Here is an 11,476-nt window from a genome sequence, read left to right on the forward strand (position 1 = left end):
GATGCATCGTGATGATTACTACATCATCATCGGAAAAGTTTGTCACTGTGATCTCTATTTCATGCTTCACTGACTTTGCTAAAATTATGCATTTGAATTTATTTCTCAAACTTTTCTGGTGCTAGAATCATCAGTTTGGATGATTGTATATATCTCTCTTAGAACCACAACCTTACCACAAAAAAGGAGTGTCACTGTGACCTACATTTCACATTTTACTGGCTTCAGTTAAGTTTATGGCGATTAGCTTTAGACCAAATAGTTTTTAGTACTGTATATGTATATTGATGAAATTTTGGTGAGGGGATGTATCTGAATGAGCGCTACACCCACATCAGTAAAGTAGGTCAATGTGACCCCCTATTTTATGCTTCATTACCTTGGTTTCAGTCTCAAGCACTGTTTGTACCAGAATCATCAAATTAGGTGTTTGTTTGCATTCATATTAGTGTTACAACAAATGAAGGCCCTTTCGACTGGCATTTAACATTTTAGTGGTTTATTTCTTTTCATTTAGCTCATGAGCATATTCTTCTTTTATCTAGAGTATATTACTGCTCTACCTGGAATTATGAAACATGGAGAGAGGACACATCTTGATAAGTACTACACTCTCATCTTTTGTATAAACATCTACATTTGTCTTTCTTCTTTCTGTCTCCCAACTGCCAAACAAGAAGTCATGAATTGGCATCCCAATTTTTTAAAAATGTTTATGTTCAAACTTTCTTTCAAACTCACTCATCCCAATTTGTTTAATTTTTTTAAAACCATTCCTAGGACAGGCATTTAACCTAGTCTTAAAAGTAATTACTGACCCAGGCTTCACATTTCACTGACTTTGATCAATTTGACATGTTTAATGTTATTGCTGTACGCCTTGAACTAGGTTATTTAGTACCACATTCATACAAAAAATGACCGCTCTGGTGGCCTAGTGGTTAGAGCATCCACTCGGAAGCAGGAGGTCGTGGGTTCAAACCCCAGCCGAGTCATACCAAAGACTTACAAAAATGGTACTAACAGCTGCCTCACTTGGTGCACAGCATTGAGAGGTTAGTGTTAGGACTGGTTGGCCTGGTGTCAGGATAATGTGACTTCGTGGGACATCATGCTACATGTCTGCAGCATGATGCCCCAGTGCTAGACATCACTATAAACTGCCACATTGCAGACGTCATAGTGATATGACTGAAAAATTGTTAAAGCTACGTTAAAATTCCTAATCACACACACACATACAAAAAATGATCACTGTGACCTATATTTAACATCTTAATGGCTTATTATAAGCTGTTACATTTAGCTAATGACCTCATAGATTTTTGAGATGCTCTGTGCATCCTTTCTTACCCTATATGATGACAACCTGTGGATTCATCTTCATGAGCACTTTTCACTCATTGAAGTAGAAGGTCAATAACGCTGCTTTGGGTTAAACTTTGTGTTCATTTATCAGGATTGTCCATGCTGTACTGATGAAATTGATGATGACATGCATCCCAGTTACCTCCATTTTATAACCTATGTTTCATCATTGACATGTTTTGGTTATATTTTTGAATTTTCCTCATAATCAGGTGAGTTTATGGCATGTTATATGCAAACTATTCTACCTAGAATTATGAAACTTGATGAGTGGATGCATCTTGATAAGTGTTTATTAATCCAAAACAAGTCTCTGTGACCTATATTTCATGCCAAGTGACTTTGTTCATATTTTCTGTTTAAATGGTAATTTTGTGGGTTTATGCTCCAATTATGAAATTTGATAATTGGATGCATCTCTGTTGCTACAATAGTCCGTTAAGTCAGCCAGTTATGTGTAGTTGTGCAGACAAGTTTGTCTGCACTACATCATTGTACATTTTAAATGCTTACTGGTATTTCACACGGCTTTTGAGTTATGATTGGTTGAAGATTCCTTTCTGCAATAATATATACAGAATAATTCTGGACTGACCCTTGATCCAGACTTCATTCAGGACCCATGAGAAATACTGATAAGTATCTGAAATGTACACCAATGTGTTGTGAACAAATTTGTCTGCACAGTAGTATGATTTAATGAATGTGTGAGATCAGACCCAAACTATCCATCAGTATCAGTATACATTGGGGGCGGATATATCAGACTATTACCACAGTGCCCTTGTAAAGATAAAAGATTGCAAAAAGGAGCCAGGATCACATTAGTCCTAATTTATTTTCCTCATGATAATGTTTATAATGGCCACTGGAGATTTGTGAAAGTAGCAATGAGCTATGCTGTTGTTGATTATACTGTGGTTTTTTAGTTGATTTGCTTGATGAAGCTCTTTTATACTATTGTTGATTGCCTTTCCCTTGAAAGCTCAGTACACACAGCTGTGGTTGGAATTCCAGTTTTTTGGGTGACAGCAACTGTGATCATAAGAGCCCACCAGAAGTATGACTGACAAATGTATAATAATATCAACATTTTTGGTTTATACATTGTTTTCATTTGCATAACCTGCAGCAAGCATTTCTTGCATCTGTTTTGGACACCATGAGGGACAGTAATTCAGCATGCCCAGTTTATATGACTCCCTACTATCCATAGTCAGATGCAGTATGCTGTTCTCCTGAGCCCTAGATAACACTAAATACAACTTCAGTGTTTCAGTTTAAAATTTCAGAAGTTATTCTTCTATTTTAAATGTGGTAACAATTTTCAGTAGTATTTCAAATGCATGCATAAATTGAACAGTTTAAACAGTATTGGCATCAGTACAGATCTGTCACACATATCTAAACAGCTCTCAAATGAATCTGTCACCTAATGATATAGCTCTCTTATGAATCTGTCACCTAACAAAATAGCTCTCAAATGAATCTGTCACCTAATGAAATAGCTCTCATGAATCTGTCACACTTAACAGCTTTCCTTTGAATCTATTGCACTTAACAACTGTCATATGAATCTGTCACACTTAAGAATTCTCATTTGAATCTGTCACACTTAACAGCTCATAAATCTGTAACTTAACTAAATAGCCTTTATATGACTCTGTCACACTTAACTAAACAGCTCTCATGAATCTATCACACTTAACAGCCCTCATATGAATCTGTCACACTCAACAGCTGTCATGAATCACATTTAACAGCTCTCATATGAATCTGTCACACTCAACAGCTCTCATATGAATCTGTCACACTTAACAGCTCTTATATGAATCTGTCACACTTAACAGCTCTCATACGAATCTATCATACATAACTAAGCAGTTCTTCATATAGAGGAAGCCAGATTACAGAGGGACCAGTTTAGGGACGTTTCATTGTACAAGTTTGTCTCCTTTTTTATTTAAAACCCTTGAGAAACCTACTTTGCAGTGGAAGCAACATAGGAGAACTGATATTGTTCAAAAATCTAATATTGTTGTTCAGTTGATTAAAATGACTTTGCTGTATTTTCTTTCTGTCTCTTAAAGAGGATGCTCCAAGTGAGGTGAAGAAAAGATCGTCCCAGATATGAACAGTTCATGATGCTTTAGAATTACAGTACACAGGTTCAGAAGATCACTGAATTTCACTAAATTTGTAAAGCAGTTGAGCAAAGACAGTGATATCAAACACTTTTATGGACAGCAATTACAAAATCTTTATAGACCAAACAGTATTTTTTTTATGAAAAATCCTTATTTTTGTGATTTATGTATGCTTCTTGAAAGGACAAGGTAGGATAAGGACCTTTTATGGCCCCTAATAATCCAGATAAACTCAGTGATAAAAAAGGTCTCACACTCTTTTCCTTAATTATGTATTTAATTTTTATCCAGGGTCACTTGTAACAATGGAAAGCAAACATTATACAGCTTTTGGTTTTCTTCTTTAAATACATTACCCAGTCATAATACCTTAGGAGTACTACTACTACATCACAAACCAGCTTTATCAGGTAATGCTTTAGCTAAAAGGAAGATAAAAGTTATCTGCCCACCTAGGTGGCAGTTGAACAGAGTGATATCTTTTTAGTATAGGGATCAGAGCTAAATCCGGTAAATATCACAGTTACTACTTTGGCTAGTGCCAAGCAGCACACTCCCATCTAGAGGGACCTCACAAAACTCTCTACCAAGTTTCTGAGAGTTTTACACTTACAAGTTGGAGTAGTCTTCACTTTGTCTATATTTCCATATTTCTTTCATCCTATGATGACAAAGTTCTACCATTACATTTATCATGTGGCATTCTCTTAGTAGTATTTACATACCTGCATTGGTAGCCTATGAGACTTTGAAATAGTTCTGGCTATAATTTGTATTTATGTGTGAATGTAAGTCTTTAGTTAGCTATAGAAAACTTAACATGTGTATAATTTCTTTTATGACCAGATACATGCAGGTAAGTTTTCTATTCCAGTTCACTGAATTTACCTGTACAGGCCATCATTGAGCCTTCTTACAGGTAGTATTGTGAATTGATATTATTAATGACACTGTATTGCCTTCATTAAGCCATCTGGTAGCACTAATTTATATTCGTATATGTGACACTTAATTGATTTTACCTGTATAGAATGTCATTGGACCCTTCCTTACAGGTAAAATTGTCTCATAATGAATATTGTAGCATTTCCTTTTTTATGTGCAGGTTCATCTGTGTAATATAGAAAACTTGATTATATTGCTGCATAGTTTCCACACAGGTAAGATAAGTTCAGGTAGGTTTTCTATACATGGTTTACTCAGTAGCATCTTGTTCATGCATTTACCTTAAGCAATGCTTTAGTGATTTTGATCTGTATAGGCAATTTAACAACTGGTCTTCCTGTGGGTAAGCTGTTACTAGAATTGATTTTTTACTGTCCATTCCATACATGTAAGTACTCTGAGCAACACAAGTGATTCTAACTGTACAGGCAATTCAGTACATATCACATACCAATCATGTCATTTATGACTAGAATTGATTATTTAGTGTCCAATTTCTAAATATTAATACTGAGGCTATAATTTTCTACCTGTACAGATCAATTGCACCCCCTACAGGTATTTTCTTTGTGGGTAACCCTGTATGTATTTTTACAAGTTCAAAAGGCAGGACACTCACTAAATGTAGATAGGGCAGCAAGATGGAGAGCAGCAACAGGCATCAGCTACAGTCTCGCATATCATAATTAACCCATATCCCCATCCTAACCTAAAGAACTGGACACTGTCATGCCAGTCAAGATGGCAATATTCCTTCACAAATGGACTTGGCCATATTTTTCTGATCACAATTGGCCAAGACCACAATCGATCATACAATATCAGCCTCCAGAAATAAACTTGTCCAGTTTCACAACTCGCATAGTGCTGCCATGCTCTTCATACATATGATGCCCAATTCAATACTGTAATACCCAAGAACCCACCTCAATACATATGATGGCCAATTCAATACTGTAATACCCAAGAACCCACCTCAATACATATGATGCCCAATTCAATACGGTAATACCCAAGAATCAGCTCAAGAATCCAGTTATACGTGGATCAGTCTAACTGCACAGTGTTGCAAGAAACTTCCTGTGGAAGGTATACAGTTATTATAGACACCCTCATGGATTACCTGGACAGTGCCTCAAAACACTTCCATCTTGGGCCCACTGGTTTCAAGAGATGTCTCTTCACTAACCCTTGCCACCCAAGAGACTCTACTTAGTGACGGACTAGAAGTAATGTGCTCAGACTCACAAGTACTGCAAGTGTAGCAGTCCACCATCATCAACATTCTTCTCCAACTACTTTGCAGGTAGTACTGGATATGTTGACTTCACTAGCTTAATCTTCAGATGACGAAATGGGCATTTACATTTCCTAGTCATTATTAGATCTTACTTGGATCAATGAAATACCACCTTACAATCTTGGACTAAGTTTCCTGACCAATCCCATCATATCAGTAGTAATTTTCGATACTCGGAGCATAAATATTTTAAGAGTTCAAATTTTTTGCAGTATCACCCTGCCATCATCAGTGCCTAATCTTGATTATGTGACTAATAGCCACTGATGTAGGCAGTGTGATATTGCCTAAAATTTCGAACTCTTAAGATATTTATGCTCTGAATAAGGGAAATTACTAATGTTCATGAATTATCCAGAACTAGGAAGCATCATTTTCAGTTGAATCCCATGATAGTTCTGTTCTTGTTTTTCTACATCACCTGCCAGGTCTACAGTTTTCACATCAGGTGAAAATTATCTATGGAAGATTCTACTTTCAAATTGCTTCCACAATCTGAACAGTTCCTGACACTTTGGGACACACATTATCATCAGTTATGAGTTCCAGGTATCTGTGGATGTATTATATTCCAAATGCCTTCTGTTTTCCATTTTGGAACCCATGAGTTTATATGCAACATTATGACCTTGGGATCAACCTTGCATCCAATGTTATGATGATCCTTAATGTGCAGACCACTGTTTACATCCTTCCACCCTGAATCTTACCGGAATAAGCAGGAGCAGGGTCTACTTCATCACATAGAAGCACAACATATTATAGTCATAATAGCAACTATGAACTTATAACAGGTGGACAAAGATACAGTGTTCTCTACCTCCACCTTATAGACCAATCACAGCCCAAGGTATACATGCGTTATTCATTTATTCTCCTCCTTAATGATCAGGTTGACAGAATTCGCAACAAGCCACCATCCTTCTTAATCTTATCTATAGTGGAAGGATATACAAGGCAGCCAACAAAGTCACAGGACGTACTAGAGTGCATGCCACTGGGAAACAAACAAATCCTGAACTAAATAGAAAGATCAAAGGAAGGTTGATTGCTTTTACCAGCATTCCACAAGACCATCCCTTTCTCCATGACATACATACAGGCCCCCCCCCCTGCCACCCAACAGTAGTTTCCTGGGGACTCAGTCTCATGTTCAGTAAACCTGCGAAGCCTTTAGCCAATTGTCTTTCAATTGGACTTCAGCCTAACTGCATTCAATCAACTCTGTTTTGCTCTTGTAGTGGAATACAACATGGGTCCTAACAGCATCCATTGTGGAGACAATAAAACAATGTGAACTTACAAGAGACATTATTTCACGCGATCAATTAACATTCTGGATACTTATTCTCAAGGTCATTGAAAGGATCTAGTGTCAGCTCTGAAGCAGTATTTCAGGAATATCAAGCCATCACATTGAGGGAGATCATGCCATTGCATTGAGGGAGATCATGCCTCAATTTACTCTCATAGAGGGGAAGGATGATATATCAACATAGATATCTTTAACCTGAATAAAGTGGGCTGTCTGTCAAACAGTAGCTAGATCCAGAATGATGTCATACCAGCCATATTTGTGGTATGCTGGCAGATTTCCATTGATTGCTGACTGATCCTAAAAGTTGATAATATTATACAGGTTTTATAAGAGAGAGTGCAATAGCTGTAAAGCATACGGCATGTGAGGCACTTATTCAACATGTATAGCATGCTTTTGTTACTGCACAGACTGTGTTTATCAATTCTTGTATGTTTATTTGGCAAAATGAGTCGACAGGCACCAGTTTCTTATTCTGTATCAAATGGGTCTCCAGAATAATGGAAAGGAGAAAAAAAATAATTGTAAGACAGATTAATCTAAATGTATTTATTCAAATGTACACACCCCATTTTATAATTTCATCAATTTAGCAATACACTGCGACTTACCGATATAATTTTTTTTAAAAATACAAGATTTTTATCATTTAAGCTCCTGTTTATTTACCATTCAGTGTGTTACAGTCATTTGGATTTGACCTTTTTGTAATCTACTGTGGACCAATATCTAGTATATAGTATGTGTGGCAGTCAATTGTATTTGATGATGTTTTAATCTGCTGTAGGTTAATATCTAGAACAATGTATTGAATTGCAGCAGTTGTGTATTAAAATAAACAAGCGAATAATGATGTGAACAAATATAACATACTAAGTGATTTGTGTGCTGATTTCAGAATTTCTTGGTCTGCATTGATATGATTCACTTTGTCATCTCATATTCAGATCATGATTGTCCTTTCTTCAAGACTGAATTCATATAAGGATCAGATAATGTCTACAAAACCAATAAAAATAATAAATGCATTTTAAAATATCAAAGTAAATGAAAAAAATACCTGGGAATTTTATCTCATCATTCCTTTCTTTTGGGATATCTTGATTAAAATTTAATGTAATGGGCTGGTTTTTATTATGTCGTTGGGAGTTACCTTCCTTAATGCACCTCTTCTGTATTTAACTAAACTTAACCTAACATTCTGATTCATCATGAATGCCCTAAAACACCATCATAAACAAAGAAATGAACATATAAAATATACTATATTCCATTCAAATGGCAATTGACATTTTTAATGTCAGTTTTATTTAGAGAAAAAAGAAAGTGTCATTTTTATGCTACTGTGAAATAAAGTATCTAGGTCCATATGACAATGGACATTATAAGAGGCAAGCTAAGAACACAGTTTTGTCTTCATTTTTCTGTTTGTAGGGATGAGTGCAAATAAAAATACACATGAAATTTGCATACATATTAGTTACAAAATGATGTCTTGTGACAAATATGAAACATCTTCTGAATTGCTTTCAAACTTGAAGTTTCTTGACGACTTTGAAGATAAGTAAATGTGACAACATTTTACAAATTTTTTGTTAATTTGACAGAATTTCATTATATGAAGGGGATGATACATTACAGTGGAAATATAGTGATTATGGTATAAACATAAGAAATACTTGAATTTATCACTAATTTGGGGGGCTAAAGTTGGTCCTTATCCAGCCTTGTCCTTTGGTCCCAAAATTTATTATGTACTTATGAATTTATTATGGAGTTTATGAGTTAAACCTAACCATAAGGTCACCCATGAAGCTTGCTGCTATCATTTATACAGAGATGAGTATTTACCTGCTGTATATACTTAGACCCTATCTGCTGTTGCATAATGTACTGGCATATCAGGGTCTATGTTTGTTCTACTGATTACTCCTAGAAAACTGCATGGACAAAGGTCATCTCATGCAATCTGTTGTGGCTAATATGGGTCTATGCAGTTTGCAGTTGGACCAATTTATAAACAGCGCATTTGCAAGTGGTTCTGAAACCTCTCAGATTTGAGGTTAAACTACTTTGATCTTATGAATTAAAAGTATGTGTACCTTATGAAAGCTTCTCTTTAAAGATCTGGTTAATGCATTTTATGACTCTTTTATGTATATGTAATGCTTGTTAGAAAGATTTCAGTACTCAATCCTGCTTTCATAGATAGTCTTAACTTTTAATATGTACTTACTTGGCCATCTTAAATTTTCTAACCTTATTGTTTGAGAAATAGTTTTAACATTATATTGAATTATGTTCTGGAACAAACTAGTTTATTAAATTGCCAAGAAACTGTACATATCTGAATTTGTAAAGCTTTTATGCAGGGACAGGCGATAAGTTGATGGAATGAATACGCAAGTAAAGTTTCATTAAAGTCGAGCTAAATGCACAGCATGATGAAATTTCTTAATGTGATATCTTATTTGTGAAATCAGTGAAAGAGACTTATTCATATGTAGTGGGAGATAACTGGAGAAAGTTGAAACTATTTAAATGAGATGGTTAAATTACTTTTTACACTGTGGTAGGATTTTTTAGAATAAATTTAGGGGTTTGTCCCAGTCCTGTATTCATAAAGCTTCCAAACTTGAGCATGCACTAAGGACGTTTGCTCCTTGTAATATATATTGAACATACTAATAAGCTTATGAAGAACACAATCTGCAATTTTTTTAGATGTAGATATCAAAGATGGACATCTTTTTCACAAACGTTATGAAATGTTTTTACACAATTTGAGTTTGAGTGTACAAATCATGTTGAGGAACTTTCTGAATACAGTGTTTAGGACAAGTACAATATTGAGTTTGAATATGAAATCATGTTGAGGAACTTTCTGAATACAGTGTTTAGGACAAGTACACTATTGTGTTTGAACATGCAATCGTATTGAGGAACTTTGTGAATAGTGTGAAGGACAAGTACACTGTTTGTTACAGTGTGAAATCTTGTTGAGGAATTGTGTGAACACATTGTGTAGGACAGGTACACTGTTTATGTTACAGTGTGAAATCTTGTTGAGAAATTGTGTGAACACATTGTGTAGGACAAGTACACTGTTTATGTTACAGTGTGAAATCTTGTTGAGAAATTGTGTGAACACATTGTGTTGGATAGGTTCAGTGTTTATGTTACAGTGTGAAATCTTGTTGAGGAATTGTGTGAACACATTGTGTAGGACAAGTACACTGTTTATGTTCCAGTGTGAAATCTTGTTGAGGAATTGTGTGAACACATTGTGTAGGATAGGTACACTGTTTATGTTCCAGTGTGAAATCTTGAGGAAGTTTGTGTTATATTGTGCAGGACAAGTACATTTTTTTAATGTGCATTCAAGATGAAGAGCTTGATGAAAACTGTCAGACAAGTATGGTGTTGTAGTTCAAGTTAGCACTTAAGTTGACGCTCTTCATTAATACAGGGCCTGATCGTGAAGCTTTTATATTATGATTTCTCAGCCTGTTTGTACTTGGTGTTCATTTTGCACAACAGATTTGTGTTGCTGAGAAGTGGAGTAAATCTTGATAACATTAGAATAAAACTGTGATATTATTTGCTATTACTGGCAAATATTGTGGGATTTGTGTATTATGCAGGAGACATTATCATCGGTGACTTAACTATCATGAATTATTTGTACATGCTTTAAATTTAGTCTAATTTAAAGCTCTCATCTGAATCCAGATATGAAATTCACTTGCCACTGTATATTTCTCAGATTTGTTTTGATTAGTAAATTCTTCTACACTTTAACTATGTCATTTATTATTTATGTAAGTTTGTATCCTGAAAGCAGAACTTGTATTTAAATACATTTGTATAAAATTGTGGATTTCAAAGACTTCAGAAACCATAATGGCTGTTATAATACTATTATGTTCTAGCTGAAAATTTAAAATGATTTTTGTAAGCTAACAAGCCAGTTTTAATCAATGTGTTGTTTCTTGAAACATAATGGATACTTTTTCTGATGATGAAATAAATTTTGCATTGCTTGTTTTATTCATCCTTAATATTCTTTCATATTTGTAAATGCCCCTCTTGACAGGGTGTGTAGGGTGTGTTAAGTTATGATGGCTGTCCATCCATTAAACTCCTCTTGTCAGGTCCATAAGTTTAAAAATATCATAACTTTACTCAAAAATATGACTATATCATGTGTTTCATAATACAGCCAGCTCAAAGGTCAAGATCACAAGGAAAAAAAATGAAGTTGGAACTATTTCCATGACAGTGCACATTTTTGATAGAACCTTACAAATACATATGTATAGATGATGAGTTGCATTCTATAGACTGGTCTCAAGGTCAGAGGTCAAGATCATTGCAAGAGAAATTGGAATGAATTTG

At 35.1% G+C, this 11,476-nt stretch overlaps 1 protein-coding gene across 1 annotated transcript in view; it reads left to right on the forward strand.

The window, feature by feature from the left end:
• The window catches only part of LOC149804687 (patatin-like phospholipase domain-containing protein 7), a 141,285-nt gene extending 130,157 nt beyond the window's left edge, over window positions 1–11,128 (forward strand). Inside the window, exon 34 of the mRNA XM_089943067.1 lies at window positions 3,459–11,128. The gene's annotated coding sequence lies outside the window, so the exon portion shown is untranslated. The remainder of the gene's footprint in view (window positions 1–3,458) is intronic.
• The last annotated feature ends 348 nt before the right edge of the window (window positions 11,129–11,476 follow it).

This window comes from Sinohyriopsis cumingii, chromosome 2 (assembly GCF_028554795.1).
Source record: "Sinohyriopsis cumingii isolate HCF-2022 chromosome 2, ASM2855479v2, whole genome shotgun sequence".
Lineage (NCBI taxonomy): Eukaryota > Metazoa > Mollusca > Bivalvia > Unionida > Unionidae > Sinohyriopsis > Sinohyriopsis cumingii.